This window comes from Penaeus japonicus, unplaced genomic scaffold, assembly GCF_977035675.1.
Source record: "Penaeus japonicus unplaced genomic scaffold, GWHDUDI00000001_assembly GWHDUDI00000004, whole genome shotgun sequence".
Lineage (NCBI taxonomy): Eukaryota > Metazoa > Arthropoda > Malacostraca > Decapoda > Penaeidae > Penaeus > Penaeus japonicus.
In genome coordinates this window covers 14,568,119-14,583,118 of record NW_028234406.1, presented here as the reverse complement: position 1 = coordinate 14,583,118, position 15,000 = coordinate 14,568,119, and the positions used below count along the sequence as shown (strand labels likewise).

The 15,000-nt window shown below is 43.1% G+C and overlaps 1 pseudogene; it reads right to left on the bottom strand.

Moving 5' to 3' along the window:
* Positions 1-14,416: 14,416 nt before the first annotated feature.
* The window catches only part of LOC147471927 (uncharacterized), a 2,587-nt pseudogene continuing 2,003 nt past the window's right edge, over positions 14,417-15,000 (bottom strand).

Sequence of the window (15,000 nt, the reverse complement as noted above, 5' to 3'; positions counted from 1 at the left end):
GGATGAGAAGATTCATGAAGAAGAAGAACAAGAAATCCTGTTCAGAAATTACTGGAGAAATTGTTTCCGAATTACCGAAGAAGAAGAAAACTTTGACAGTGATTTCGAGGAGACCATCATAGAGGAAATAGGAAGGCACATCCACCTCCTATATCCAGAAGCTGCTTCTGACTTCACTAGACTGGATCCCACAGATCCACTAATGACCAAGATCAACCCCACAGATGTCAAAAGAACTATTCAGAGTTTCAAGAATAGAACTGCTCCAGGCAAAAGCAGGATCAACAAAACAATCCTGCAGAATCTTCCAAACAAGATGTTGCTGAGACTGGCAAACATATATAATGCCTCTCTCACTGCTGGCTACTTCCCTGACCACTTCAAGGAAGCAAGAGTCAGGATGATACCAAAAGCCGGGAAAAATCCAAGAAAAGTGGAGAATTACAGACCAATATCTCTGCTGGAAGTCCCAGGCAAAGTCTTTGAAAAGATATTGAACATAAGATTGCGAAATCACCTGGAGATTGCAAAATCCCAGGCAACATGGCTTCAGACCAGGCAGAGGAACATCAACAGCCATTGCAATCATATATGAAGAAATCGCCAATGCCATGAGAGAAAGGAACCAAGTCAATGTGGTTCTGAGAGATGTGGCCAAAGCCTTCGACAAAGTTTGGCACACAGGCCTGAAACTTAAAATCATCAGGCTGAACCTCCCGACGTCCTTGACGAAGCTATTATGTGACTTTGTTGAAAGTCGGAGTGCAAGAATAGTCGTCGGCAATACAGTCGGCGAAGCAATTCCCCTCATGAGTGGAGTTCCACAGGGAAGCTGCCTCTCACCGACACTGTTCACCATATATACAGCAGACCTGCCTGAACCATCACATGGCAGCAATCACTATATGTATGCCGACGACATCACTCAGATAATCAAGTACGAAGGGAGATCGATCGAGATGATGGCACTCAGAACTGCCAGAGCCATAGAGACCATCAATCGATACAAAAGACAGTGGAAGATCTCAACCAACATGAGAAAATTCCAAGTCATTCCTGTGGCCAAGTTCAAGACAGCAGATCTGATAGTGGACGAGGAAGTGGACTATTGTGACAAAGGAAAGATACTAGGGCTAACAATTAGCAGAAGAGGAATTGTCCCTCACATAAATGAAAGAGCAACCAAAGCTAAACATCAGCTGAACAAGATCAGAAGGTTCCAGACACTGAGTACTGAAACCAAGCTCTACATTTATAAAGCCCTAGTGCGGCCCATCATGGAATACCCGCCAGTGCCTACTCACACCATTTCCAGAAGGCAGATGATGAAGCTACAGACTATTCAGAACCAGGCAGGCAAATGGATTCTGAATATTCGCTTTCCTGAAGTAGTCCCTGCACGAGAGATCCATGAAAGACTAAGGATCGAGGCGATCAACAAGAGACTCCACCATCAAGCAAGAAGAAGATGGACAAGAATCCAAGATGAGGATGAGGAGCTCTACAATCGCCTCAACGTTCGTCCAGAAGGCACACATGCCTGGTGGCCCAAAAGCCTCAGCAGAATCAATGGCATTGAAGAAGTTGAGGCTATATTCACGGCATCAGGTACAGGAGACCGATGATGTAAGGAGGCAACTATGAAGAGGAGAACACTAAAAGAAGATTAAGTCAAGAATGCAGAAGTAAACTTCAAGAGGACCTGCAATCAATCAATCAATCAAGAAATGAAGAATGAAGATTTTTTAACACCTTTAACCCAGACTACAAGCTAACCCACAGGGCTCCACTTCAACGTCAAGCACGGCACATCATGCATAGCAGTGAGAGGTGACGTGCGAGGTCGGCGAAGTGCAGCGTGGGCAGAGCTGAAGAAATTTAAAAACCGAAAAAAAATATTAAAAAAAAAAAAATAAAAAATAGCCTGCTAGGTGTTCTGGTTTCTGGCTGCCTCCCGAGGGGTTGACCCGGGGCTTTGTTCAGCTACTAAGGGCGCACATGCAAGCTATTCTCTGACTTCTTTCTCCTGGTCTTACAACTTATCTTTTCTCCTTTCTCCACCTTTCTCAGCTTTCCTTCTATCACTTTATCTCCTCGCAAATTTCATTTCCACTATCCCTCCAGCTCCCTTCATCACTTCCTCTTCACTTTACACACTTCCATTATTCACTTCAACTTCCTTCTCCTCAAGACCAACTCCAAAAAAAAAAAAATAATAAGCTAATACTCTCTTCACTGTACTTAACTGTCTAACTCTCACTTTATCTCCTAAGTTTCTTTTCACTATCTCTCCAGCTCCTTTCACCACTTCGTCTTCCGCTTTATCTCGCTTCAAAAAAAAAAAAAAAAAACTAACATCTTTTTTTGGTTTTACTAACATAATTTACTAAATAAATAATAAAGAATCCTTATCCTTAACCCCAACCCAAGTTCCAGACCCCTTCCTCCTAACCCTCTTCAACTTACTCACCCCCACAGATAAGAAGAATCAATCAACAATCAAATGACTTTTCCCCTTCCGACCTGGCAGGCCTCCCAGAAGGTTTTGAGTGGACATTAAACTTCAATAACTTAAAAAAGTCAGACAGGGAGTTTCGTCCTCCCACTACTTTAACTACGACTTTCCTTCATTTTCCTGACTGTTTTTCTTCATCTCAACTCTTCGTCTAACTTAACTGTCCCCTTCCACTTCGGTGGGAGTTCCAGTTTGTTTTGTCAGTTGATCCAATGACCCCCTAAGTGACCAGCCGTCTCCTCTCCACCATGTGACCTCGTCTTCCTCACCTTATCCGGCCTTGGTAACAGGGTTGCCAACTCTTGTACGACAGGCATTACCAAGTTCGACTCCAGTTATTACCAGATTCGTCATTTCATTACCAAACTTTTTAATTATTGCTAATTATAAATCCAATGTACATACAAGTTACACGAATAATGCTACTGACTGGGATAAGAAAACTGTGATAAGAAATAAACTTACTGTGAGAGATGCCATGCGACAGATCAGCTGGTGAGTGGATCCAGAGGCAAGAGTTGGGAGTTATTCGTACAGAGCATTAAGGCCATCATCCTTACTACTCTGACAATCTTGACTTCTTGTATGTTCATACATACCAACATTGAATTTCTCTAACATGCTTTCAGTAATTATTAGATCTTTACAACATTTTCCAGACATAATCAAGGTTGTGCGTATCCTCAAAATAGCCTCCAACATCTTATGTTTCATTCGATTTCGCACTTTTATCTTCACAGCATTAACATGGGAAAAAATCCTCTCAACAAGTGCGTTGCTCACTGGCGTTATCAATGCTGCCAAAGCATATCTGGCCAGAGCTTCATATGGCTTTCTACCACCTTCTTCATATTTCTTTATTGTAGCCCAAAAGTTAACTGGATCTTCTGGGATTCCAGAGCTGAAGACCTCTTCATTATTCCAGGGATGATAAAGAATTTTTCTGTATTGTTCTTCACAAAGTTCAAGAGATTCTTGGAGGTGAGGAAATGGAAGTTCATTGAATTTTGGTCTGTTTAGCTGTTAGGCGTGTTGTCCGTGGGCCTGTAAGAGCCCTGTCCCATACTGGAACTGAACCTGTCTAGCGCCTCTCTCTCTATATATATATATATATATATATATAATTTTTATTCCTATTTCTTTACATATTCACTTATTACCTAATTTTTACACTCCCATTACCAGATTGCCAAAACACAGTAATTCATTACCAAACTCGTTTTTTATTACCAGATTGTGGTAAATCTGGTAATGAAAACTGCCAGTTGGCAACCCTGCTTGGTAATGCCTCCTGTGCCTGTACTTGTTGTTTTCCCCTCGTAATAAACCGGATGTTTTTTTCTGGTGCTCTTTCTGTTTGACCTGGCTGTATTGATTCCTCTCTCTCTAAAAAACGAACCTGTGACATTGGCGACCTTCCCAGGATTAGTCAGTCAGTCGACAGTTAAGCCCAGAACTCACCATGCAGAATTACTTTGATGAGGCTAGGGAGCTCAACTTGCGAGGCATGCAGGTGCTTCATTACATTGAGCAACAGGAGTTCAGGTGGGAGAAGGAGGAACAAGCTTTTCAGGAGCAGGAAAAACAGCGGATAGAAGCTGGGAAACAGTGGAAGCTCACGGAACGCCAGCTGAATAAGCAGCGTCTTCTACGAGAGCAGGAGGAGTGAGCGCTGGAAGAAAGTCTGTGTAAGGAAGAGGATGCACAGAAAGCGCTACAGAAGGATGTCGGTTCTCTTTCTTGGATGCGTGTGTCGCTCTTGTCCTAGAGTAAAGAGCTGGGCAACTCAGAAACTCCTGGGAGAAGGACACTGGTCGGAGGAGCCACCGGTGATTGATAATTCTCTTGCAGAGATCGTCTGTTTGTGTGAAGACCTGTTGCAGCAGTAGATTTGCCGCCCGAATGGACAGGAGCAGAGAGCCGCTCCTAGAGACGCGTGCACCAGAGGACCCGCCCCCAGAGACGCATGCACCGGAGGAGCCGCCCCCAGAGACGCATGCACTGGAGTAGTCGCCCCTGGAGACGTGTGCACCAAAGGAGCCACTGCCAGAGACACGTGCATTGGAGGAGCCACCGCTAGAGATGTGTGCAGCGGGATGTGCAGAGGAGCTATCGCCGGAGCCACTCGCACTGGATGAGCCGTCGGTAGGAGTCCAAGCACCAGAAGAGCTGCCAGCAGAGGAGGAGCCATCCACAATGGTGAGGATGACTGGGGGAAAAGATGACCTGGCTGAGAGACTGGCAGGTGTTGGATATCCCCCCGAAAAAGCAATGGATATGGAGTACTGTCCCAGGGAACCATCGAGGATGAGGTGTCCTTCGAAGGACACCAGTTGGGAGCAGATCATCCCCAGAAGAGGTTCTGCCGGTGCAGCTGCCAAGGACGAGGGCTGCAGCTGGAAGTCCGCCTGCAGATGCGTTTGTGGAAGAAGAGGACGAACGCCCAGCTGATGGAGGAAAGAGGATAGCTGGTTGGATGAGAGAGACCACTGGGTCAGGACAGACCTTAGACGAGACCGAGACCATCGGAGCAGCATGGATGACGGAAGGGCAGGACCAGGAGCCATGTCACCATCGACATCGGAGCTCCTGGGTTGGGATGTGCGCTCGTGTTGGCAATGCAGTATAACATAGGCTTGTGTGCATCTTGTAATTGTGTTCCCTAGTAAAAAGAATCTTTTCTAGGAAGATTATTTTGAAGAAACCGGGGGGGGGTTATGTCACAACTGCGAGATTAGCTAGGATTAATTTTGTTGTTGATACATGTGATTTGCCTTATGTAAAGGATATTATGCTGTATGTATGTATGCAGGCGAGTTGGTGTAACTGGGCAGGTACACGAGGACCCAACTCGCAAGGACGGTACACCGTACGTCAGAGGCAGTATGCGATCTGATTGGTCGGTGTACAGGGGCAAGCACCGCCCGATGCTCGTCATGACATCAGTTCATGATAACGACCCCTAGCATGATAACGACCCCTAGCGATAAGGTATGGCACCCCGGCCTAAAGCATCACCTTCTCCAACTAGATCTCCCCCTGCCAATAACAAGAGTACTCTCTAGTTTTCTCTTGGACAGGATGGCAAAGCTGAGAGTCGGGCCACACATAGACCAGGAATTTAGACTTGAAAGTGGAGTCCCACAGGGGAGCGTGCTCTCACCCACGCTATATACCATATATACATCCCCAATCCCACCACCGGCGAGGGACAGCAACTACGTTATGTACGTTGATGACATAACCCAAATTATATCACATCCTTCCCCACGGAACCAATTCATCAAAATCGCCACAGACAGAGCTATCGAAACAGTCAACAAATTCGAAGAGGCCTGTTAGATCAAAACTAATAAAAGTAAGTTCTTAATACCAATAACAAGAACTAAGCCAGGAAACCTCAACCTGCAAAGCATAGATGTAGGCTATGCAAAGGCAGGCAAACTTCTCGGGCTAAAAATAACAAACACGGGCATTGCAACACACGTCAAAGAGCGAATCAACATCGCTAACAGCACGCTGACAAAATTTAAACGATTCACAGGCTGTCCAGAGGAAATCAAATTAAAACTATAAAATACTTCTGAGACCAATTCTGGAATACCCGCCTGTTCCCCTCAACACAATTACTCGAACATCGTGGCAAAGATTACAAGCGATCCAAAATAAATCCTATAACCTAGAACCAATCAACATTCGTATTCACAAATTGGCAGAGAAGATCTGGGACAAATTAGAATATCTTGAAGATACTAATTATGAAAAAATAAAAACAATAAACGAAAACAGAAGAACACCAATGGTGGCCCAGAAGCCTACTTAGAGTAAGGCAGAATCCGCCCGAACCAATATATTCGCGGACAAACAATTAACAGACAAGAGTCAATTACCAATAATCCCGACCTCTCCTTCTCTCCAAATTATATATATTAAAATTAGAAAAGATTGATGAAAATTAAGAGAAAATTGCATAAGAAAAGTGGGAAGAGGAATCTAGTGAGAGAGCGTAAAGAGGTGGGGCGAGACCACCTGCTTGTTTGGCTCGTTGGTCATTCATGTCTGAGCGCGGGGGGGGGGGTTAGGGGGGGTTGCCAGGGGTCCCGTTTTCTTTGACATGTGAGAAGGAGACCGGGAAGCTACGCGGGATGTGGGGGAGACTAATGCAGGTGTGATATAAGTCTTTAGCTGAAGGCTAGCAGACTTAATTGGATCGAAATTAAAATTAGCATGACATCACATATAGGCTAATAGTTAAATGAGATTAAATAAGATTAAATAGAGCAATAAAACAAAGGAACAATGAGCTTAAAAACTAGGAACGAGGTAAAAAAGGACCACGAAATTAACATTAACTGGAGTTGAACACTAAATTAGACTTAAAATTGAACGAAACAAAACAGAAATGGAACAAAACGGAACATAAGTGAATCAAAACAAATGGCTGACGAAGAGGGAGAAGCTAGATAGGGGCAAAAGAGCAATTTGGTGATGATGTGGCGAGGAGGTGTGCATGGTGAGGTAAATACGTGCATTGCTGTGCAATGATGGTCGAATAAAGGGTTTCATTGATTCATCTGTTGGGGAAGTTGAACTCTGTGACAACTTGGTCTGACTTATGCAAATGAGGAGGGTTCGAACCGAGATCATATTATAAGGTAAATAGTAATAATAATAATAAGGGTGATAATGGTGCATAAATAATGGTGAAAATCAAAAAACGATATATACATAAATAGCAAATGTGGATAGTTGCAAAAAAAAAAAAAAAAAAAAAAAAAAAAAAAGGGGAGTTCGGGAGAGAGGGTGGGTCTACTCTGCTGAGTTACACACCCGTCACTGTCAATTGCCAGTGGCAGTGATTGGTCTGCAACTGGGCAGAAGGTACAAAAGAAATTGAAGACGAATGACCGAACGAACTCGCGTATCAAAGGTAAACACGAGACAAAGTGTAAGTGCGCCGATCGGCACCCGTTGGTGCAACGGTTTACTTTGTAAAGAAACATCCTAAAAAAAGAAACAACGCAGAACGGTCGGATGCCGAAGCAGCGATCTACCGATCTAAAGTAAATAAACAGAAACGGCAACTACGCCGAAGAACATACTGCAGCACTGCAGTTTATCAGCCGAACACCACGGCAACTTCGAATATCTGTGGGAACAAACAAATGGTCCACGCACTAGTATATGAGACTCGTTTCTGCCCACATCTCACAAAAAAAGAAAAAAAGTGAAGGGTTAATCTTTACTTAGAAGTGAAAAAAAAAAATTAAGGTGAAGGGTTAATCTACAAATAGAGGTGTAAGGTTAACATGACACAGAGGTGATGAAGTACACAGATTTTATCGTATTTAAGTACATAACTACTATGTAAACAAATATTTAAACAAGCAGCGGGCGCCCTACCATCCCACTTCTGCAGCTAAAAGGTAGCAAAAGATAACTATATACCACCCCTAGACCAACAGCCTTGCCGGATGACACGTGACATAGCTTGCAACTGTACTGATTGCACATTCTTTAGGACAAGCATGGGGTTACGCCCCCCACCTTTTATCTCCTATCTATACTTCCTTTTAGGTAGCTAGTTACCATCTTATAACTTCTTCTTTCTCCTTCTCTTTCGAGAATCGCCATTCTCCACTTCTCTCTTTGTATTGTATTGTAGGTCACTAGTGATTAGTCGAGGTCTGGTGTTGAGGAATGGGGATGCTTGGAGTTGGCACGATGGCCAGCTAGAAAAGGAGCGTTTTTTGCAAATTTTGGCAGATCATAACAGCAGTCATTATATGTATGCCGATGACATCACACAGATCATCAAGTACGAAGGGAGCTCAATCGAGTTGATGGCACTCAGAAGTGCCACAGCCATTGAAACCATCAATCGATTCCAATGACAGTGGAAGATCGTGACTAACATGAGAATATTCCAAGTCATTCCTGTGGCCAAATCCAAGATTTAATTGTGGACGAGGAAGCCGTCGACTATTGCGGCAGAGGAAAGATGCTAACAATTAGCAGAAGAGAAATTCTCTCACATAAATGAAAGAGCACAGAAAGCAAAACATCAGCTGAAGCAGATCAGAGGGTTGCAGACTCTGAGTCCTGAAACCAAGCTCTACATTTATAAAGCCCTAGTGCGGCCCATCATGGAATACCTGCCAGTACCTAACCACACCATTTCAAGAAGGCAGATGATAAAGCTACAGATTATTCAGAACCAAGCAGGCAAATGGATTCTGAATATCCGCTTTCCTGAAGTAATCAACAAGAGAGTCCACCAGCAAGCCAGAAGAAGATGGAGAAGAATCCAAGATAAGGATGAGAAGTTCTACAATCACCTCAACATTCGTTCAGAAGGCACACATACCTGGTGGCTCAAAAGCCTCAATAGCACTGAAGAAGTTGAGGCAATATACACGTCATCAAGCACAGGAGACCGATGCATCTGTAAGGAGGCAATAATCAAGAGGAGAACAATATTCAAGACCAGCAAGATCTAGAAGACTAGAAGAGGACCTGCAAGATTTTTAACAATTTTAACCCTGACTACAAGCTAACCCATAGGGCTCCACTTCAACGTCAAGCACGGCACATCATTCATAGCAGCGACAGGTGACGTGCGAGGTAGGCAAAGTGCAGTGTGGGCAGAGCTTCAGAATAAAAAAAAAAAAAAAAAAAAAATATATATATATATATATATATATATAATAATGATAATAAAAAAAAACAAATGAATAGTGTTCTGTGTTCTAAGTGTTCTGGTATCTGGCTGCCTCCCGAGGGGTTGGCCCGGGGCTTTGTACAGCTACTAAGGGCGCACATGCATGCTGTATCTCTCACTTCTTTCCCCTGGTCTTCCAAACTTTATCCTTTCTCCAGCTTTCTCAGCTTTCCTTCTATCACTTGATCTCGCAAATTTAATTTCCACTCTCCCTCCTGCTCCCTTCATCACTTCCTCTTCACTTTACATACTTCCATTATTCAAGATAGTCATTGCTCGATGTTCTGGTATCCCGACTGCCTCCCGAGGGATTGACCCATGGCTTTGTTCGGCTGCCAAGGGCTCAGCTGCACTCTATCCTCTAACTTCCTTCTCCTGGCAGACCTAAAATAAAAAGCTAATATTCTCTTCACTGTGCTTAACTTTCTAACTCTCACTTTATATCCTCCTAAGTTTCATTTTCACTATCTCTCCAGCTCCTTTGACCACTTCCTCTTCTGTTTTTCATGCTTTAGAAAAAAAATCAATAAAGATTTAATAAAGTAAAATAAATAATCCCTACCCTCCACCCCAACCTACAATATCCTGACCCCTTCCTCCCCACCCTCTCACTCTTACTCACCCTCAAGACTGCAAGCAGACTACAATCAACCCAATCAAGATTTCGTCACCACCTTCCGACCTGGCTGGCCTCCCTGAGTTTCGAGTGGATATGACAACTTAACAAGTCAGATAGGGAGTTTCGTCCTCCCACTACTATAACTACTACTTTTCTTCATTTTCCTATTTGTTTTCTTCACCCCAACTCTTCATCAGACTTTTTTGTCCCACTTCCACTTTGGTGGAGGTTCCAGCATAGCATAGTTTTGGCAGTTTACCCAGCGACCTTGCTTAAGTGACCAGCCGTTTCCTCTCCACCATGTGACCTCGCCTTTCTCACCTTATCCTGCCCTAGTAATGCCTCCTGCGCCTGTACTTGTTGTGCTTATGTTTTGTTCTGTTGCTCTTCCTGTTTGACTTGGCTGTACTGATCCTCTCTCCCTAAAAAATGAACCTGTGACTATATATATATATATATATATATATATATATATATATATATATACATATATATATATATATATATATATATATATATATATATATTGTCAAAGCTCTTATCAAAGATTAGTGTAAGCATCAGGATTCATACGTATGTATGGTAATTCTTAGAATTGTTATGTATACATAGTTTTATCTTTTAAAACTTCTCATTCTTGATAAGCATAATTCCATTCTATTATTTTTTTAGGGTACTTAAGGCACAGGGATAGTAACAATTTAGTTTATTAATGCAACTAAACAATTATCTATTATATTACGAAATACATAATAAGTTTAGTTCACTCGCCTCCGGCGATCACTCAGTAGCCGGCTATTCATTTTCTATTTTAATCTGAATATTGCGGGATTACTCACTGTTTTTGCATTTTTTTTTCCTACTTATCTTGTATATACGGCTAAGACTGAGGCTATGCGGTGACGGGGATGCAACTGCAGGTCCCCCATCAGCAACAATTTTCCGGCAATTTCTTGTCCGGTCCTCAAGAAGTTGCTGCGTTTTCTATTGTCTTATGAGTAGCCAGTGTTTTCGTGACTGGCCTTGACTCGTGCCCGACTGTCACGCGTATGCGCAATATAGTTGCCAGGAGTCGCATATGTTTCCATGGCAATGCATAGTTGTCAGGTGTTCTATTTTTTTCCGTTTTCATTTACACATGAAATTAAACATCTGGACATTCGCCCCCACCGAAAATATTTTTTTTTTACTCAGGAGAAAATATTTTCCTTGTCTTGAATATTTGTAAATGAACTTAAAGTTATTACTATGAACAATGATTTCGAACAACACAAAAGCAGAACTAAATGTAATGTAATAATATTAGACAAGAAGTTTTCCATGAGAATTAATTTAAATCATCATATTGTCAGTTAAACTCTATGCAAAGATGCAAGTATATTTTTCACTAAATCCGTTAATCTATTAGATTAATGAGTTTGAATAATCCCTGTGATCTGACAAGTTCTACCACTAAGACACACACATAGACCTTGCATGCACGTGTGCTCCTCCTTGACTCCATCACGACGCTTAGAACCCAGAGATTCCTCCGAGTCCTCCTGCCAGTCGTTGTCCACAAGGCGAGAAAGGAAATCTGCGCCGACGTTGGCACTGCCCTTAATGTAGCGGATGCCTAAGTTGCACTGCTGTAGGTACAATGCCCAGCGCATCAGTCGAGCATTCGACTTTGTTAGACGTACGCAAACTCTCTAAAGGCATGTGGTCGGTCTCCAACAGGAACTTGTCTCCGTAAAGGTAGAAATAATACTTCTTAATTCCGTCGACGACTGCTAGCAGTTTTCGACTGTGGTGCACCACTGGATAAATCTCACCATACTGTGATGCATCTGTTCGAAGGATAAAATGTTTTTGAAAATTGGGCAACTGGAGGATAGGTTGTTTACAGAGCAACTTCGAATTAAAAGCACCCTCTTGTTCATATCCCCAGGGAACCTTATTCGGAGCATCTTTTTTCAATAGATCAAAGAGTGGGAGAGCTAAAAAGATCGCACTTTTATCTTCTGGATCTTGTCGTTCTGACAGCTACACATGCCTTCGCCCAATGTATGATCAAGATACTGAATTTTTTTATGTCCAATTTCACACTTACTTGCCTTAATGGTTATATTTGTACCTCACGGCCGTTGAAATACCTCCTCGAGGATGTCATCAATGAATGCTTCAACTGCTCGCACACCTTGCAACACTTCCCTCATAACCCTGTTGAACACAGCTAGTGAATCTGTTAACCCAAACAGGAGTACCTTAAACTGAGACAGACCTGCAGGACTGGCGAAAGCAGTGAGTTCTCGACTCTCGGGGTGTAACGGAATCTGGAAAAATCCTTTTCCTAAGTCGAGATTACTGAAGAATTTCGATTCAGTTATTCTCGAGAATAGTGCTCGTTGATCGCACATTGGTTCAGCATCCACCTTTGTGATCATGTTGATTTTCCGATAGTCTCCGCATATCCTTACACTTCCATCTTTTTTCCGTACTACTACTATAGGACTACAGTAGGAAGACGCAGACTTCTCAATGATTTCCCGCACTTTCCATATCCTGGATCTCTTGTTTAACTGCATCTACTAATTGCATAGGTATGGGATAAGGTTTCTGCTTTATAACGTTGGAGCTAGTAAGTTCTATAGAGTGATAATTAACCTTTGCAACTTTTGGTTTGTCTTAGAATATGTCACTGAAACGTTTCAACGTTTTTTACCTGCTTTTGTCGTTGTATTTAGATTTTCACTCACGTCCACATCATCGCAGGTCTCGGTTTGACATGACTGTACAGTGGTGGTTCCATCATCAAATTCACTTTCTGCAATCACTGCAGCGGCACATATGGATGCTGCTGCGGAAGTACTGCCAAGACAAAATTTTCTGTGAAAAGAAAGCTTTAACATATGCTAGATATCCCAGTTGTTGAAGAGACCACCTGCTCGTCACATTTCTCTCGCCATAGGTCGCACATCCTTTAACATATTGATGTGGCATTTTTTGTGTTGATTCCCCACCTGCATTACATAATTATGATCAGATATTCTATCTACGATATCATAAGGACCTTTCCACTGTGCCAACAACTTGTGATAAGTGGGTAAGAGAAGAAGGCACTTCTCATCGACTTTGAACTCACGTACCTTTGTTCTTTTGTAATAAGCCTTCTGGACTTCCTGTGCTTTCAACAGTTCTTCCTTGGCTAATTCACAGGTAGACTGGAGACGATTTCCCAGATCAATGACGTAGGTATATGTTGACTTGACCTCTGCATCTGCTGCATTGTCGTCCCATAGCTCCCGCAAAAGTGGTCCTCGCACAACTCTTCCATACACAAGTTTGAAGGGCATGAACTTTCAAGAACTTTGCGGAACTTCCCTATACACGAACAGCAGTGGTGCAATATAGTGTGGCCATTCTTTCGGCTGCTCTGCTGCCATCCTCCTGAGCATTCTCTTCAGTGTGCCATTGAATCTTTCACAGAGACCATCACACATCAGATGATATGGAGTTGTTCTTAGTTCCTTTATCGACAATAAACGAAGGACTTCTTCCATCATCGCCGAGGTGAACTGTGTCCCTGTCACTCAATACTTGCCTGGGTATACCGATCCTGCAGAAAATTTCCACCATGGCTTCGGCGACGGTAACAGCATCTATATTCTTGAGTGGCACTGCTTCTGGCCATTTTGTACTGAAATCCAAGAGCGTGAGGATGTACTTGGATTTATCACTCGCCCCCAAGTGGATGGGTCTGACGATGTCCACGACGACTCTCTGGAAAGGCTTGGAGATCAGCGGCATAGGATTCAGTGGTGGAGGTTTCACGCGTCCGCGGTCACTAGTCTTTTGACAAATATCACATGAGCGAACTCACCTGGCAGTCTCCTGACCCATGCCAGGTCAAGCGTTTTCTTCTGACCCATGTGACCTCCGAGAGCAGAATGGTGACCCAGCCGGAAAACAGCAAGACGATACCTCACAGGAATGACAAACTGAAGATGCTCCTCTCCATGTTGCGTCAAAACCCCCCGGGTAGATCCTCTTGTTTTTCACAATAAAACACGATTCTTCCCCATGAGACATACTTATTGACTTCTCCGTCAACTTCCTTCACACCGATTCTAATGAGGGATCACTCTCTTGCTCCTGTACAATATCTTGGCAATTTACCAGATCACTTACTGACGTCAAAGGAGTAAGTTCTTCCTTCATTTTCACCAAGCCTCTCGTAACAGCTGCAGCACCAGTTTGCGTTGCAGTATCAACAGCACAAATATTCCTCGCCCCTTTGATGTCTCCGATGATGACATCGAAGATCGGGTTGACCATCACGGCTGCTGTAATTCGCCCTGTAAAGAACAGACTCTCTACGTGTATGGTTGCCTCTGGGACATTGACCAGAGATCCATTGATCATTTTAACATTTTTCTCCTCTCAGTATGTTGTTGTGGTAGGACATGACTTTGTTTAATAACATGTTGTCTCAGAGAACATTTACCCAAACACCACCTACTGACCCTGACTGAACGAAGAGGGAGTTCTGCTCCGCAGGAACTGATGAGGGGGCAGATAGTCATATGTTGTGTACCCGGGAAATGTCTTTAACTTCTGACTTCTCGGGAAAATTAGGCGGTTCATCTTCCTCACTCATGCGGGAGACCGCACCTTTCTGCTGGTAAGCCCAGTGTTGCCAGGTCTACAGATATATCTGTATTTCTACAGATATTTCATTGATCATACAGAAACACAGATTTCTGGGATAGATCTACAGATATTTTGAATTAGTCACAGAAAATCAACAGAAAATTTGACGCCATTCTCCTAGCCCACTTCTGTACGCGTACAGTACGAGTAACTCACACGGGGGATTGGTCAGATCGAACGTTCTCACTCTTTTTCTCTGTCAGAGACTGCTCAGTCAGGCGTTAGCAGTCATCGTGAAAAGTCAGTGTTAAAGATTTACTGGTTTCGTGTCCTACCTGTAAGAAGCCTGGCTGCCTACGCATCCACGAACACATAGATGTACATCACTCAGGTAATTTTGCTACCATTATTCTACAAAATTTACCCATATATGTTATATACCGATGCCATCTGTGAGGCTCAAACGGTCAGACATACGGATGACATATTCATCCTTCGTTCAAATAAAGTTTT